General features: G+C 37.1%; 1 long non-coding RNA gene across 9 annotated transcripts in view; it reads left to right on the plus strand.

The window, feature by feature from the left end:
• Positions 1-18,511, plus strand: part of LOC124088350 (uncharacterized) — a 99,452-nt gene that overhangs the window by 16,664 nt on the left and 64,277 nt on the right. For 5 of the 9 annotated variants that reach the window (XR_009226093.1, XR_009226088.1, XR_009226094.1 and 2 more), the window contains exons 3-5: positions 1,025-1,256; positions 8,309-8,425; positions 8,955-9,112. This is a non-coding gene — a long non-coding RNA (uncharacterized LOC124088350). Of the gene's footprint in view, positions 1-1,024; positions 1,257-8,308; positions 8,426-8,933; positions 9,113-18,511 lie in introns of all 9 variants that reach the window. The other 4 variants (XR_009226089.1, XR_009226090.1, XR_009226095.1 and 1 more) reach the window with 3 other exon arrangements.

Here is an 18,511-nt window from a genome sequence, read left to right on the forward strand (position 1 = left end):
TCAGCTATGTCACTGGTTGAAAGTTGTAAGTCAGCCTACCTCTTTGTGGTCCTGTTTCCCACCTACTACTAATTATGAAGAACTTATGAAAACTGAAAGAGGCACACTATTACAATCAAAAAAAGACACTGACTCAAAGATTCTCAAGAGCTCAGCTTCTTGTTATTGTCATTTCTTTTTAAACAGACAAAATTGTTGGGCCATTTGATAGTGAATATATATATATATATATAAATGCATATATATACATATATAGTATATATATATATATATATATATATATATATATATATATATATATATATATGAAAAGGTGTGTCTCCATAATATTATATGCATCAGGAAAAATAAATGTTTTTACCACAGTCAGAGCTGTGCTTCATCCTTTTAAACCAGCATCTTGGGGCCCTTACAGAGCCATTTTATAGATGTATTCACTCATCCCCTTTTTTGCAGTCCCATCCTGAGGGTATTTTAAAGAGTCAAAATAAAGCTTACTTAGGCATGCATGAGAGACACAATGAGAAGACCAAAAGAGAAGGCTGTGGCTTTGTAATATTTAGATAATGATGAAACTCAGCTATTGCAGAATGCAGTAATTATATAGGATAATTTATTACTTAGGTTCACCTTTGCTCTGTATTGAATTATAAACACTTGACTAGGAGGCAGGTTTGGCTTCCAGAATGATATGCTGGTGCAGGAAAGAACTGCCAGACCATGTAACATAGTAAATAAAATAATAATACATAGCAACTTTAAGATCTTCAGATTGGAAGCTTCCTTCAAGTGACAAAGAATGCCAAGATATCTGCTGCCCCTAACTGGTACCATGAAGAATAGCACACATTTTTTTTTTTTTTTTTTTAAGTAGCATAGGAGAGATCTCAGGTACAGTTACTTGTTGGTAGCTAAATCAGCCCCTTGGGTTGCATTTGTGAAACTGGTCGTTTCCATGAAACTTTTTGTGGCTGCTAAGGCAAAGTCTTCGAGTATATCCATATTTTGCTCCGGTCTTTTCCAGATGCAGAGATACTTCTGAATTCCAGCAGCTGCCTACGTGGAACCAGGGCAAAGGGTTTCTCAAGCACAAATCATTAACACAGAGTGTTTGTTAATACTACCACTGGAGGAAGCTTTCACAAGGCTACTTAAAACTACGTAATCCTTTTATGAATATTTCTGAAAGACCTGGAAAATTTGACCACCAGGGAAAGTGAATCCTACTGACTTGTAGAATATTCCAGACCTGCCAGGTGATTGATCTATTATGCTAGTGGGAAGAGGCAGAGGCTCCCTCTTCTGGTGCCTCTGGATAGAAGGAAACCCTATAAAGATAGCGAGGAGGGGCACCTTTTCTTCATCTAGCCACTCCTGATCCCCAGATCATTGCTTTTAGATAACATGCATCCTCATTTTAAAAGTAATACTTATTCTTTATAAAATATAGAAAATGTTTGAAAATTTAAAAAATATAAATCACATGTGATCATCTTATTCAGAAATAACTATTAAAATTTTGGTGTATGTGTAAAACAAAATTGCAATTGAATTGTAATTTTGTAAAATGATATTTTTCACCCATCATTATATGTTGTGTACTATCAATGGCCAAATTAGTTCTTGAAAACAATGACTGGGCAGTAATCTATCAAGTAAATTGCTTATTTTTAAACCCATTTACTATTTTTTTTCCATTTACTATTTTTTGGTGGGGGGAATACTTTTTTTTTTAACCCCTGAACTATATTCCCAGATCTTTTTATTTCTTTTTGATTTTGAGACAGGGTGTAGGTAAATTGCTAAAGTCGTCCTTGAACTTGCCATCCTCCTACCTTAGCCTCCTTAGTTGCTGGGATTACAGATACGCACCACTCACATAGATAAACCAGTCTACTATTGTATTTTAAAGTTATTTTCAAAACTTTGTAATGATTACTAATATCCAGACATCTTTTTTACGTTTTTCAGTGCATCTCTGGTTACTTCCTTGATTTAAATTCCGAGAAGTTGTATAATGAATCTAAGAACATAAACATATTTAAGATCCATATACATCATATACATATATATATATATAACTTTATTTATATATATAAACTGCCCTCTGAACAGTTTTTAACTGTTTACATTCTAACTAATATTATAAGGGCCATGTTTTATCTTTGATATTATCATAGTTCCCCCACTCTCCTTTCAGGCCAAATTTGGTATACATTTTGTTTCAATCTGGGTTTTTAAATTATTAGTTAAGAATAAACATTTCATTGCCCATTTGCACAAATTTCTTTTGAGTCATTCTTCATGTCATATACTGTGTGTGTGTGTGTGTGTGTGTGTGTGTGATACTGAGAATAGAAGCTAGTGGTACTCTACCACTCAGCTACATTCCTAGCCCCTTTTTAATTTTATTTTTGAAACAGGATCTCACTAATTTGCTGAGGCTGGCCTTGAACTTGCAATCCTCCGGCCTCAGCCTCCTGAGTTGCTGGGATTATAGGCATGTGATGACTATTTACATTTTAAATAGTATTTCATTACATAAATAAATTTGTATGAATATGTCTTACTGTGATTTTTTTCCCATTTTTCATTTGCCTATAACTTTTGTTTACAGTGTTTAAACTCAAAATAGAGCTTACATTTTTACATAGACCATTCTAGGAATATATATATATATTTTTTTATGCTGAGGTTTCCCCATTAGGAAATCAAATGTATATTCATCTCTATTTCTTCAAAGTATGATGTTTTACTTTTTAGTGCAAAATATATGAAATATAGTTTAATAAACAGAAAAAAGAAAAGCTATATATACACTTCTTAAAATTTTAAAAAATTATTTTCTAAAGACTGAATAAGCACCACTTAGGGAATTTTCTTTTGGGAAGGTATTTTTATCACTTATTGAATATGCACAAATATGATCCCCATACTTTGTTCTGCTGATCAGGTGTCTGTTGCTAAGCTTTCTGTCTAATTCCATGTACATTTTTCCAGTTCTAATGTTGTTCTTTTAATTGTAGTTTTATATATCTCAGATCTTTTTGTGTATCTGACTCAAGTTTACATACAGCAGCTATCTTGATTAAAATAGTGTTCCCTAGTCCCAGGACTTTATAACAACTGTAGATAATTCTAGGTTTCTCTACCTGTAGCTACTTAAAGTTTGTCATTTAATGACAGTATATCATTAAACAGTATTTATTTTTCATTAAAGTGGATTTTTATGATTATAATGATGATAGTTGTTCATTTTTAAAATACAAGCACTATGGGGGCTAAAAGAAGAAAAGGAAGAGAGAGAGAGCAGGAAGGAGGGAAGAAACATAGGTAGGTTAGTTCCCTAGAATTTACCTATCCAGAGAAAATGGGAGACATAGTTAATGTCCTTCAGAAATGGAGAGAACATTCTTCATCTCCCAAAATTCTACTGAAATTTTAAAAATTATGGCTGTAACTAATAATGGGGTTCATTTTGACATAGTCATAAATGTATATAGTTTACTCATTCTCAATCCCTAGTACTCCTCCTTTCTTACCCCTCCTCCCTCCCTCAGATCCCCTTCCTCAATTCTACTGGTTCTGACAGTGTTTTTATCTCTTTTTAAAGTTTTCTTGAATGTGTAAGCAAATTGTTGGTTTAAAACTTCTTCAGTTTTTGAGTATGCACTTTAGCTTTCTTTGCTATTTGGTTTAGCTCTCTTATTTTTTTTGTGTGTGTTAGTTGCAGGATATATGCATAAGGTCTTTGTTGGCATTATATTTATTTTCTATTAACTAGTTTTTAATAGAATAATACACTCTGCCCACCAAAAAGTATTCTACCTCTCTGAATACCATTTAAACCTTGTATTAGCTCTTCAGTTGGAGGACCAAATACTAATGGCTTCTTGAGACTCAAAAAAAGAGCTGAGACCAAGGGCAGGAGCTCCCAAGTGACCTGAGTGGTCAGGGTCTATACAGCCAAGTTGTGAACACAGCCTTTTCTACTAGGGGAATATCCTGTAGGTCTTGGCTCCTCGCCTGGCTTTGAAATTAACTGGGTCCAAAAGATGCTGAAGTCTACAACCCATTTCTTTTGAACTGCTATGTGTGCTTTATTTTACATTATCCCCCATATTTACGGCTCTTGTGCCTCATTTTCTTTTCTCAACTTGTGACAAGTCCTTCTTTCCTCCATCCCTAGAGATAAGCCTGTACCTCCATTAACAAAACGTACTGAGGGAGAACTAAGTTGACCGCGTGCACTCCAGGCAGGGCAGATGCTTACATCTGGCTTGTGTTCTAATCTTTGGGTCTTTCCACCTGCAGCTGCCATTCTATGGGTTGTAGCCTTCTATTGGCTGGCTGTTCCCCTCTTGCTTTTCCCTTCTCTTATAGTAGCCCCGACACTGTTCAAGCTCCTCTGGTGGCTGTCTGCTCCCATACAGGCCTTGTCTGCCCAGAGTCAACCACATACAGCTCTTGGTTGGTGTGTTCTCCTCCTGGGTCCTCCTCTTGAGTAGAAATGAGACAGTCCTATGCCCTACCCTTCCCTACAACAGAGACTGTATTTGGTCCATGGAAAACATACATTTCTCTGGTCCCCCATTGGTGCAAGATGGTTTATTCACAAACATAATCCTCTCCTTTTTTTTCTCTACCTTGCCATAGACCAATGTATATTTTATCAGGTAGGAGTCAGACATCAATATGTAGCTCTTCTCAACTGCAGGGGTCACTGTTGGGACTATGTTCTGCCACTCAAGTTGAAGATTAACTGTGCCAGCTTGATAGAACTGGGGCTCACACAAGGCAGATGCATTTACTGGAAGCATCTTACAAAACCTTTCTCTGTACACTCTCATGATCTTTTATATAACCCTCACTCTGGCATCTCTGATAGCTATCTGGTATCTCAGCCCCTGAGTTAGAATTTCAATCTTAAAACACCATAGACTAAGAATATTAATTTCCTATTATTGCTTGAGTAACATTGAGACTTAACTATTGATTTGAAAGAATCATCATTTGGGGGTTTATTTCTCACAGTACCCCATGCCTTCCTGGGAAACAGTAGAGTTTGAGAGGATTCAAAACTTAAAGACGGTCTCATATTTAAGAGGTGAGTGGAAGAAGAGAAACCCATGAAGAATTTTGAGAGGGATCCAGATATGGAAGAGAAAATGGGATAGGCAGCATTGTCAAGGAAACCAAGAAAAGTGAGAATTTTGAGGTGTCAGATGAAGCAGGGTAATCATTAAGACACACAAAAAAAGTTTAACAGATTTGACAATATTCAGACCAGTGCCAGTTTTGGCCTGCCTGAGGCCAGAACTTTGTGATTCTAGGCAAATTTCAGTGGGAAGAAAAGGAGATGAGATGCCTAAAGGGATTCAGTTTGATAGAACACTCTTCGAAAAGTTCTAAAGAAATGGAATAATGACTAGAGATGGGGACATTGCGGATTGGAAATGAATCTTTTATTTTAAGATACAAGAAAGATGAGTCGGACACAGTGGTGCTTGTCTGTAATCCCAGAAGCTTGGGAAGCTAAAACAGCAGGATCATGATTTCAAATCCAGCCTCAGAAAAAGCAAGGCACTAAGCAACTCAGTGAGACACTGTTTATAAATAAAATACAAAATAGGGCTGGGGATGTGGCTCAGCAGTCGAGTGTCCCTGAGTTCAATCCCAGTTACTCCACTCCCCCCACCCCCGCAAAAAAAAAAGTTGAACATTTTTCTCTTTTGAGAGAAATAAGCAAATAAAGAAGGATAGCTTCAAGATACAAGAGCAGGGAGAGAAGCAAATTTCCTGCAGTACTAACAAATGATGAACTGGTAATCCCACCTGCTCGGGAGGCTGAAGCAGGAATATCAGGAGTTCAAAGCCAGCCTTAGCAATGGCGAGGGACTAAAGCAACTCACTGAGACCCTGTCTCTAAATAAGATATAAAATGGGGCTGAGGATATGGCTCAGTGGTCGAGTGTCCCCAAGTTCAATCCCCAGTATCCCCCAAAATGATGGACTCATTTTTTTCAAACCATTACTGACCCCCTCCATCACTGCCATTCCACCATCCCAATTGACTTAAATTCACCACCATATTGAATTATTACAATATGCTCCTAGCATATTTTCTACTTCCATTCTTATCCTCACAGGGTATTCAGGACTCAAAATGACACTTCTAAATTATAAGCCAGGTAAGGTCTTTCCTCTATAATCATACCCTTTCATGGTTTCAAAATCCTCGCCATGGTAGAATTGGGTTAGTTGATCTAGGTATGTCCTTGACCATATCTTCTTCTCTGTTACTCTTTGCTTTCTTTATTCCCACATGGGTCTCCTCCAATACACAATCCTATGCATGCCTCAAGCCTCTGCAACTCTTTTCCTCTCCTAGGTACTCCTCACCAGGTACCCCATAGCTCTCTCTGATTTTCTTGTCAGCTAACTCCATAAGGTCTTCTTGGATCCATCAGTATAAAATAGCAACTAACAACAATCTCGCATATCCTAATATATTACCTGTTCTATTTTTCTACATTATACTTATCACTGTCTTAAATATTTATTTATTGTCTACTTGACAACTGTAAAATAAGGATAAAAATTTTTGTTAACAGCTAAATCTCAGCACCTAAAATGTAGCATGTAATAGAGGCTCAAAATATTTGTTAGCTAGTGAATGAATTCTAAGCATGGGTTAAAGGAGATAAAAAGTCATATAGAAACATTATTATAATTGTCAGAGGACATGATGAGAGTTTTCATCCATTATCATTAAGAAAAAAAGTAAGTTCACCTGCTGAGAGAAATGCAAAGGGGGTAAATGTGATGGGGTAGGAGATATGCAAAGACAGCTGGAAATTTTATCATGGTGGCAGAAGGAGTAGAAGCTTGCTATGGTTAGATCTGGAATGTCGCCACCCCCAAAATGTTGCATGTGTTGAAGGCTTTGTCCCCAGCCCATGGTGCTATTAGGAGGTGGTGGAACCTTCAGGAGTATGGCCTACTGGAAGCAAGTTAGGTCCCTGGAAGGACATATGTGGACCCTGGCCCCTCCTTTTCCTCTCTCTCTTTGCTTTCTGGCCAAGAGAGGTGAGCAACGTGCTCCACGATGTGCTTCCTGCCATGTTGTACTGTGCTGCCACAGGCCCAAAGGCAATGGTACTAAGCAGCAATGGATGAAAACCTTTGAAACCATGAGCCACAGTAAGCCCCTCCTCCTTCTAAGTTGATTAGCTCAAGTATTTTGTCCGCAGTGATGGAAAGCTGGCAAACACAGAGAAGAAGCTAATTCAGAAGAGCTCCAGGTACTCATAAAGACCACTGAAAGCAGATGCACTGAAGTTGTTCCATCTCATCCAGCAATGTTTTTATCCCAAGATGTACAGGGGAGAAAGTCAAATGCTTAGATAAAGGATTGAAAGTAGAACTTTCTTTCATGATGAAAATGTCCAATAATCTGTGCTGTGCAATTGAGCAGGCATTGGCTACATGTGAAATGTGGCTATTTTGGACAGTGCATGCAGAGTGTTCCAGAGTCAGGAAGAGCAGGAGCCAAAACAGGACCAAAAAAAAAAAAAAATCCTGATAGGTGCCCATCTGATTTTGGTGAAGGAAATAGTGAAGCTAGAAAGGAATGAATACTCTGTGAAAAATATCTAGGGATCAGAAGTATTAATGAGGTGAAGTGTACATATGTGTGAAATGACATAGAGCTGATTGGAAGGAAAATAGTTCTCAGAAAATAGAATGCTGAAGTTTAAGATTTCAAAGGGTAAATAATTGTGAATAGTGAAACAGTGTAAGGCATGGTCATGGGGATGAATTTCTTATGTGGAGTGGGCATGAAAGTCCTAAGAGAGAGTTTAAAAAATAATAATAAACCTGGAGTGGGTATCAGGCACCAAGATGCACAATGAGGTAGTCAGAGCCTCAAGGCTGTTTTTATACAAGGGTGAAAAACGCAATGAAGATATTGTTATCAACAGTTCCTAATGGTCAGGCACTCATGTCTGCTGGTCATGGTACAAAGTGTTTGATCTATGTATAATCTTTAGTCCATTGAGCAACCTTTTGAAGTAGGTTCTCTTATTATTGCCATTTACAGATAAAGGCCATTGGGTCTTAGAAAGACCAAATAATTTGTCCAAGGGAGTTGGGATGTTGCTAGGGTTCAATCCAGGAAAACTGACAATAAGGCTCATCCATTTTAGCACTATGTTTTGTTGTCTTCTCATTTGGGGCAGCAGTGGGTGGCAATAAGAGTCCTTAGTGGCTCCTACTCACCCCAATTCTCACTTATGTCTTCCAGATCTGGGAACCACAGGAAAATATGCATGATTGATTGGAGGAAGAAAGCCCATGGAGGAGTCAATGTCAGAAAAAAAAAATCAGATGATAAAGCGAAGATTTAGGGTAAAAACTGAGAGTGAGTGGCAGTTTATTTACAGTGGAACAAGAGAGTTATTTGCAAAGGGTGCAGGGAGAGAGGAAGAGAGGTAGGTGGAAGCACAGAGTCTATTGGATGAAATTCCTGGAAAGGACAGATTCTTAGAAGATCTTTATTTGGGGTGGTGCCAAAGGCTGACAAGCAAACATTAATTGATCTTGAACTGTCACACTGAGAATATGATATGTATGGCAGGTACTATAGTAACTTCTCATGCCATGAATAAATTTTTAAGTATAATGCTTACATCTACCAATAGGTAATAGAAGAGTACTAACGATGAATAAAAATATAAATTTAGAACATCTGTCTAGTTAGTATAGTACCATTCAACTGGTTCTTGTTATACCTGCTCCCGTGAAGGTATTACACAAGACAAAAACTTCTAGAAGCATCAGAGTGGGGAGAAATCTTAATTTATATATATATATATATTCAGGAGAGGTAACTTTATTTTTATGTGATTGCATTACATGTCCATCATGAGATTTCAATTTTCATATGCCAGTAAGTGAATCTCACTCTGCCTGAAGTCTCCAAATTTCCACCAACACATAATTCTGGGATGGAATTGGTTGGAGTAGTGATAAAGAATGAAAGAGTTGTCTGACTTCTTCACTGTCTTGTTGGGCTGGAGAGCATGAAGTGTGGTTCATCATCTCACAGGTATCCTTCTTTCTGTTTGTTCTATGCAGATTGTAGCTAAATTGTTCCTCATTCTTAACTATGAGGCCTTTTATTTTTTAAACTTCTGGTTGGTGTAATAGCTAAAGAAATAAAAATGATGAGCAAAACTCAGCAACATGGAGAAAAAATTACAAGTACTTCTTGGTAGATGGATATGGATATGAATGTGCCCACTGATAAGATTGTTTGGGATATAGATTCATATGCCAGACACATTACATTTCTTTAGTCCTCAAACTAACACAAATAAATGGGATGTCAGACCTATTATGAATTTTTTTCCCTTACCCTATCCTAAAATTTTCTGGGTCTTAGCCAAAGAAAAGTCCTTCTTTCTAAGATTTTCAAGGTCCCCACTAGTCAGTGCTGAGACTCAAGAGTCTTGGTTGCACAAGTTCTCAAGGACTGAGTCCTTGACGCCCTCCCTGGGAACTTTCCACCCCCCTGAGAGTCTCCAATACTTCTGGGAGGTGGGTGTCAGTCTCCCTCATTTATGCCAGACACCTACCATTACTTTTTCCAGATTTAAGAAGCATCTACCCTACTGAAGTACCCAAAGCAAGATCTGGCTTTCTACCAGTCATTTGAGGAAAAGAGAATGCTAGGGAGAACAGATATAAACCAATATTAAAATAAACTGTGTTCCCCGTTTACCTGGAAAACCCTCACTATGCCAATTCACAAACTAATATGCTCAATGACACAACACAAATATTTAGTTATTTGTATACCATTCAAAATATGAAAAAATAACATACATACCTGAAATTGTTTTAGAAGGTAGATGCTCCACCACTCCAATATTATAAATGAAAGAAAATACACATTAACAAATTGATAAGTTCAAGTTTATACAACTATATAATGGCAGAGCTAGACTATGAATCTAACTCTACCCAGGTTCCAAATCCATGCATTCAGTCACTATAAGGAACCGATGAAGTATGCATTTGAGGGGCATGTCCTATGTGCTGAATCCATTGGTAAATACTCTTCAGACATTGTATCTCTTTTAATCTTAAAAATATACATACATAGATATTAAAATCCATGAAGATGAAGAACTTGATGAATTAAATCCTCATTTACTTGTAATTGTAATCTGGCTCATTCCCAGAAAGCTAATAAATATTTCTGACAAACATTACTAATAACTTTCTACATAGAAAATTTCAGTGTATTTGTTTCTTTCCTTGGCCACGCCCTCCCCAAACTTCTCTCATTCCACAGCTGTCTAGATAGACTCTAATGTTCCTGTGTCCCCACTCACTGAGGGCTTCCTCCCAGCCTCTCCACTAGGTTCCCTTCTTCTTGGCTTTCTGTTCTTCTCAGTCTAGATTCGGATTTCAGTGATTGTGTCCAACCTCTGGTTTTAACAGATGACCTTGGTGATTCACAAAACTTTCTGATTCCTCCTTTCCCCTGAACTTCAGACTCTATTTACACCCATCCATTGGTTTTATCCATTCAGAGGTCTATTAAATTGCTTCAAATTAACATGATAACACTAATTTATCTTGTTTTCCCCAAAACCAGTTTCTACTTTTGAATTTCAATCTCAATTGTTATCATCCAATCACCCAAAAAGTTATCCCTTGACTATTTTCACTTTCCTGAAACTAAATACAGTTAAGAAACACATTATAACCATATACTTTCTAAATATTTCTTTAATCTAGAATCTCTGTTCCGTTTTTAAAAATTGATCCAATAATTAAACAAGACATTATGATTAGGACCTTTGCCCAGGATCTAACACAATTAAAATCTCAACAAATATTTGCTATTTTTTTCCTAATATATAAACAAAAACAATAATGGTCACACAAAAAAAGCACATTGTACCACCACAAATCACTGCTGTTAATTAGATGTTGGACCCTTTGGATTAATACTTCCATTGTTTTTTTCTTTCTTATTTTCCATATTTTTTCCTGTGTCTTCTGAGACTTCTTCAATTTTGCCTTCCATCTCTTCTACTTTTGTTTTAACTTTATTCTGTTAAAATTATTGTAAAAAGTGTTTGTATTAGTCTGTTTTCTTTCTGTCTTTGGATTTAATCTCATTTAAAAGATTAATAAGGACATTTTAAAAGTGCCTTTAGAAAAGATACTTTGCGTTCTTTACCCTGAATAATTTCTGTTTTCTGCATCATCAGACTTTCTGCTTGTTCATTCTTCACGCCTTTGGTTTTCCTGATGCCTGCTGGTCCTAGTTGTCCCTTCATTTTCAAGGTAGCATATATCAGTTACCAGAACTGGCTTGTTGCTTTCCAAAGCTGGTGCGTTTTGCAGTAGGCTCAGTAGGTATCTGTCCTCTCACTCTAACTCTATGGTCTGACTTGGTTTAGCTCTCTGTGTCTTAACCCTATTGCCTAGAAGAGTGTCTGGCACATCATAAGAACCCCCAAACTAAAAGAATACATTGTTATGGAAAGCCTTTCCCTGTTAAAGTTAACAAATTGTTACTAGACTCTAAAGAAAGCTTCTAATGAAACGTAAGCACTAACCTAGTCCTGGGAAAGAAAGAGGAATTTATTTTAAGCATGGTCAACCCTTCAAGCCAGTTTCCTTCTTTTTTCAAATTTTTATTATAGAAACTTTCTAATATTAAATCAAGACAGAAAGAGGCAATACTAATCTGATAAGCAGTATCCTCTGCATTAAGAATGGGAAGACATGATCCTGATTTTATTTGTACTAGAGAGATCTTAAGATGCATCACTTAACTAAACCCTTCTTTCTCTAAATATAGAGTCCATAAATCAACTGCTTGTTTCCCAGGGTTTTGTGGGAATTCAAGTAAATATTTTATAAGATATTTCATCACCTTAGATAAAATGTTTTACAAATACCCAACACCCACTTTCATAGTTAAGCTCAAAACCATACCATAGCATATATCTACCCATAGTTTCTCAAAAACAGCCTGGGATTACACATCTCATTGAAGTGGAGCACATCCGAGAACATGTTTCTGGTTGTCAAACATGAATACAAACTCAATTGAATCAAATTCTCAGGTAATAATCCCTTAATCTTTATATTCTGTTGTTCTCTCTCCATGGTTTTCCTTTTGCTTCTGAAGGAGGCTGAAGCCAACCTTATCTTTGATACGCTCAAAGTTAGCCTGTTAAAGTCTTTTTAACGTTTTTTTTTTTTTCTCACAGATGCTTAAAATTTATCTTTATTTTTTTCTTTTTTGACTTTTATATTTCAGAAACTCATGATGGAATGGTAGGTGACACTTTGTATTAACATTTCCTGAAAAATGTTTAGTTATTTTCAATCGGTATACCCTGGTACTTCTTTTTTAGCTCAAGAAAGTTTTCAGGTAGCCTGGCTTCCTCTCCATTTCCTAGTCTGGATTTCCACTTTGTGAACCCCATATCTTTCTTCTCTCAGGATTCCACTGTTGGTGGTTTCTTCTTCTTCCCTAAAGAGTCAGTAAGGTGTGTCACTCCTATCAGTGTTGAATTTATTTTTGAGGGGGAGGAGTCACCTTGTCCTTCACAACCTCCAGAACATCTTTTAATGCTGTTGTAACTTTAGTTTCTATAAAATCCTTTTTAAATCTCTTAGCTCTTTTTTTTCAACCTTTATTTCTTTCTAAATTATTCTATTTCTTTTATCATATCATTTTCTCTTTTTGGATCACTTTTGCTTTGACTACTTTTGCTTTGACTGTTTCAGAACTCCAAAATTTAAAAATGTGCTTCTATTAGTAAATACTTTTAGAAAGAATCCTTTTCCACTGAAAAATAAACATCATGGGAACTTTTCAACTACATAACTTTTTTTGGTCTTTTTTTTCTTTTAACTTTTTTTTTAATCTATAAAGAGCTGAAACATGTTTGATAGAGAGCTATTTGAAATTAAAGAATGTCAACTCTGTGCCTCTATTACAGAACTTCTCTGACTTCTGTAAGCTGGCAAAATGCCCTGGAAGGAAGGTAATTAGTAATTCTTAGATTCTAGCAAGCATTCTTCCAAAGATCACTGGTTTTATGATAGTCTCACCTGTAGTAAATGTGAAACCCTACAATTTTCAATACACACTTTTATACAGGTGCTTCCATGTCTAACTCTGTAGGAGCGTATCACAAATGGGATGATGCCAGCCAGATTCAATGAGTTAATATCTGTCCTTTTATTTTTTAAGAGTCCCAATATTTTTGTAAACATGGAAGGGGCAGAAGAAAGGAGAAAGAGGAAAAGGGGAAATATCCTAGGCCCTTGGGGAAGTTTCATCTATGCAGTAGAAGTGGGAAGAATATTCAGTTGTAGCCAGAAGTCCAGAAATGGAGGGTGGAAAATATTTTTCTTTTTTTTTCTGATGATAAGTGCTGTTTCATTTTGTGGGTCAATGCATGTTGGCTAGTCAGACCCTAGAAAATCAGAGTTAACAATAATATCCCCCAAATTCTTTACTTGGTTGTCTGTCAGTGTCAATATAAAAGAACAATTCTGCTATAAGGGAATAAGAAAATATTCTGAGCCAAGTATGAGTGACATGGCCCAGTAACATGGCCCAGTAACATGGATTCACGTTGCCCTAAATGATATGTTGTTCCATGGAAGAGGTTACATGTACCTGCATAGCCACAGAACAAACAAGCCCATACAGAATATGTTAACCAAATACATTGGTGGGAGCATTAGATGGGACAAGATTTCAGCAAAAGGGGGAAATCTTTTCTGAGTTTCTAATGTCATGTTATAGCATTCTTTGCTGTAGGGTTGGTAGAGACTGGAGGGCTGCTGAGCTTAAGGATGCATTCCAGAGATTTACTAAATAGTCACGAGGAGGTTAGGTCAGATTCAAAGGTGGAAAGTGGATGGCAATTAAAGGTACTAAGATAGCCCAGGGTAATTCTGGCCCTTGAAGTACAGATTCTATCTCTTCACAATCATGATATTCTCCTCCTCAACCAAGATCAAACAGTCTGCAGGATGTTCAATATAGAGTGAGCTTCTTCAGAGGACTTCAGCTTCACATAGGTAGTGAAGATAACAAAAAATAGAATCAGGACCATGGCTTTTCTGTGAAACAATGAAATAATTTAAATATGTTTCTGTTTTCTATCCCTGAAGTGGTTCTAAGAAAGAGCAATTTTTTATGGAACAAAATTGATCAACCAATTTTTCCTTCTAATATACTATAAGATTCTGGATAAGAATAAAGTCCTTTCTAGACTTTTCTTACCTTTCTATATGTCTCATGTATACTTTCCCAACCCATTTTTCAAACCATTTCTGTTACCCATCATGTTTCTATTCAAAATAGACAATACACCTCATGACTTAGTTGCCATTTCTAATCACAATGTTCTCTGTCAAATACCCAAGAAACAAGATATGTGACTTATTGGTAATTAGTTAAAATATGGTAACAAATAAGACAACATGTAGAATTCTAAACATCTTAGTGATCACAGCAATAATTGATGTTTCTGTATTTGTAACCTGACTGAGACAAGGTTTTCCAAGCAGAATGCATCTCTGAGTTTGTAAAGGGGCCATGGAGTCACTGTGGCTAACCAACTGCAGGCTCTTCTGGAGTCAAGAGTTCCACCACAGCCCAAAGTTACCAAAATGCAGCTCTTTCTTACACCGTTCCACATGAATGGGGGTGTTTTTGCCTTTGGAACGCTACCTCCAACCCTGTCCACACTGAATAAACTCTGCTTAACGATGACAGCAAGAGCATGTGTTCCATCTCACTTTCCTCCTGAACACCTCTATTTAGGGAGCCATAAATGTTTCCCCAAGTAATTTATTCCATTGCTGGATTGAGCACACAGTCAGAAAGATTTTTCCTTCTGTGTCTCTTGAATGTTTCCATTTTCCTTTTGAGACTCAGCCCATTACTCCTTGTCTTGCATATGTGTACCACCCAAAATTACATTAGTGGTTAGGGCATCATGCTGGGAGGAACTTGTTTTGAATTTCTTGTTTCCAGGTAGTCAAGTCCAAGAATATGTTCCTGGATTCTAGGTACCAGCTGAATTTGGTTTGCATCCATTCATTATTAGGAAAAAGAAAGAGAGACGGGGAAGGGAAGGAAGGAGGAAAGAAAGAAAATCTCTACTTATGAATTTCTTTAAAAAACCTTAGAGGCAGAGGTAGAGGATTGGAAAGCCATGAGGTGGTACAGTGGCAAGTGACAGGAAGTGCCCAAGTGATGGCTACTGTTTCTGCTAATAGCTGACTTTCCAAAGCTGTCCATCTTCCCAAGGAATGCTCTTCAGACTTAAGTGTCTCATGTATCCATGCACATGAGCCTACTCAGATAGGCCTATATATGCATCACTTTGTGTCTGTGTAAATACAATAATTCATGTTTTAGGGAGACACTAAAATGTCAATCAGTTATGATCAATTTTATCCAGCAGGTCCTCTGCTTACTCCTCCAGCATTAGTCCTTTCTCCCTCACCTCTGAGTAGGTTTAGCCTCATGAGAACACCTTCACCTTTGACAGGATCCTCAATGCCCTTCAATCCCAAAGTTATAACCCCAGTAGCAGGTAAATAACTGCTAAGAAAAATTTACTTCTTTATCTTTGAGAAACTGCCTAAGTAACCTCACAAAATTAAGATTCCCCAAATTCCTATTGAACTATGCTAACCCTACGGTAAGTGCTGGAAACACAGCTCTGACTATAACAGGCGATCTCACCTGATTCTTAGCGAGAAGGCAGAAATGAACAGTCGATTCTTTGCAGATTGTAATGGAGTCTCATGGAGTCAGTGCTCAGCCTTGGAAAATGTCTAAGTCAAAACCATTTATCTTTCCCTTCTGAAAAGGACATCCATATTTTCCTTAAAAAGTGACCCAATTGCTGAAAACCAAAGAAGGAGGATTCTATTACAACATCTTGAGGTCACAGTAATAAATAAAAAAATAATTCATTGGATGTGATTAAAGCTCATAAATTTTCCAAAGCATTTTCAACAAATAGGACCTCATTGGAGTTTGACGCCAATCCCTCCCGGCCACTACGATTATTGCCCTGAAGAGAGCGGGGGTGTAATCATTGTCCCCACTCCACAGATGAGTAAACTTGGCTTTGAGAAGTCTTCAGTGAATTATAACATGGTCACACAGCTTTCTAATTTTAAGTCCAGGAATCTTCCTACTATAGCCTTCAGAGAAACTGGCAGAGAAGCAGAGGGAGTAGGAGAGATTGACCTAACCTCAGATGTCCGACTCTGATGGCGGGCCTCAGCTTTATGAATAAATGCAGTCTCTTTGAAGTGGTATTATGGGAGGGACCTGGGCTTTGGAGTCAGATGCCAACTCAAATCCCAGCTCTGCCATTGATTAGTTCTAACCTTGGGCAAATAATTTAACCCAACTGTAATATGTGACTCCTCCCACGGCAGCAGGAAGATTGAATGAGCCACTGGAAGACACGGAGCAAGCCAAAAATATATATTTTATTTCTCTTTCAACCCAAGAAAGGAAATACAGCAAAATTATTATTTTTTTATGGTATAATAATAATAAGATGACCCTAAACAGGAGAAGTACTGAAAAAAACATTTCATGTGGCCAAGCAGTTGCAAAGACCTCTGTACCAAGAGGTAGCTGGAGTGACACTGGGGAGGGAGGAAGGCACCTATGGGTGGGTACCTCCTTTCCCAGCTGGTTTCTGTTCCAGGTCCCAGGAATAATTAATTCCCACTACAATGGAAGAAATCCAGAACAGGGTTTTGTTTTGTTTTGTTTTCCCAGAAGAAACCTGAGTCAAAGGAAAAAGAAAAGAAATTTGACAAATAAATGAAATAGATGGACTGAGGACCCTTTTGTGTGTTCTTCCTGAAAACACTTGTTCTTTTTTCATTGTATATGTCCGGTGGACTGTGTATGCAACTGCCTTGACTTTCCTTATTGACTGAAAAAGAGTTGAAAGGCAAATTTGGAGTTCTATCAACACGGAGTGCATATCCAGTCAGATTCCTTCTTCCTGTCACTCTCTGCCTCTTGTAGTCCTTGTGCTCCAAATTTATACTTCTTCTGCTCCAATTTTAATTTGTCCCACTTTGTAATAATTTGTGAACTTTTATAAGACTACAGAAATCCTTTTATGAAAATACAGGTATAAGAAAAATTAGAAGGCAAATAAGTAGATGTATTAGATTTTAAAAAAAATAGTTTTTTTGTATTTCTACTTGCCAACTCCCAGAATGTTTCTAAATCCAGTCTTTGAAACTTTAGTTGTCTACTCGTAGTTTTCAGGGGCTGTTATGACATGCCACACAAAGTTTCATTTAAATAGGAAAAACCTATAAAAGTCCCTAAGTTAAAACAAATAAGCCTTTGGATTTTAATAGCTTCCCTGTGCCGGGCCTTTATTTTAGCAAGGTGTGGCAGTCATTGTTAGACAATTTCATTTACACCTCATTCTTCTTTGGCCATCTCCTTTCCAAAGAATGAAAAAAATAATATGGATACTTTCTCAGCTTTCTTTGTAGCAAGCAATGAGACTCACTATTGGCCAATGAAGTATATTCTTTCTTGATACAAAGACAAATGGTGCCAGCAATTTTCTTTCTTTTTGCCTTGAACACAGATGTGAGATGTGATGGTTAGAGCTGAAGTAGACATTTTTTTTTTGACATTGAGGCAATAAGCCATTGTGTTCAGAATGGCAGAGCAAAAAGATAAAAAGAGCGGTTCTCAGACGATCTGCCTTCAAATATATTGTCATCTGAGAAATGCTTCTTAAGTTACTATTATTCAAGTCTTGTCATTTGAAACCACAAGTTTTCCTAACAGTGATATAGACATAGATATGATTAGAGAGTAAGAGAAAGCACACCACTCCAAAACCATTCTGATTTTTCATAAAAGAAAATACAGCTTACTTGTTCCACATAGTGAGAATCTGTAGACTAAATTGTCATCTGAACCCAAATTTACATGCATAGTATCTTTAGGTTATTCCTTTGAGAGTTTCTGCAATAATAGGTGGGCAGACAGGACAAATTTCATGTCAACTTATTTGTCCTGAAGTCATATTTTAACTGCTTGTGAATAATGATACCTAAATCTAGAAAGCATCTTGAGAAAGATGAGGTTAAAATACAAGAGCAAGACAGTTGACAGAACCTCAGATTATTTGGAGGATAAATAGCTTTGGATTCCAAAGAAGCCACTCTCAACTTCTATAGAATTAGAAATGTATTCTTGTTTTCATTGCTGGCGCTGTCAAAACCTCAATAATCAGATGATGTAAACAACTCCCAGGACTATTTTTATCTCAGCTGCTCCCAGTTCAGCCAGGATGAGGGACCCACATGTCCGTCCAGGGCTCAGTTCTCCCTCTCTCCACTTGTTCCCTTGATTATGGTGTGCTTTCTCTTACTCACACTG

The sequence above is a fragment of the Marmota monax genome, unplaced genomic scaffold, assembly GCF_021218885.2.
Source record: "Marmota monax isolate L192 unplaced genomic scaffold, Marmota_monax_Labrador192_F-V1.1 WCK01_AAM20220418_F8-fsc00109, whole genome shotgun sequence".
Taxonomy (NCBI): domain Eukaryota; kingdom Metazoa; phylum Chordata; class Mammalia; order Rodentia; family Sciuridae; genus Marmota; species Marmota monax.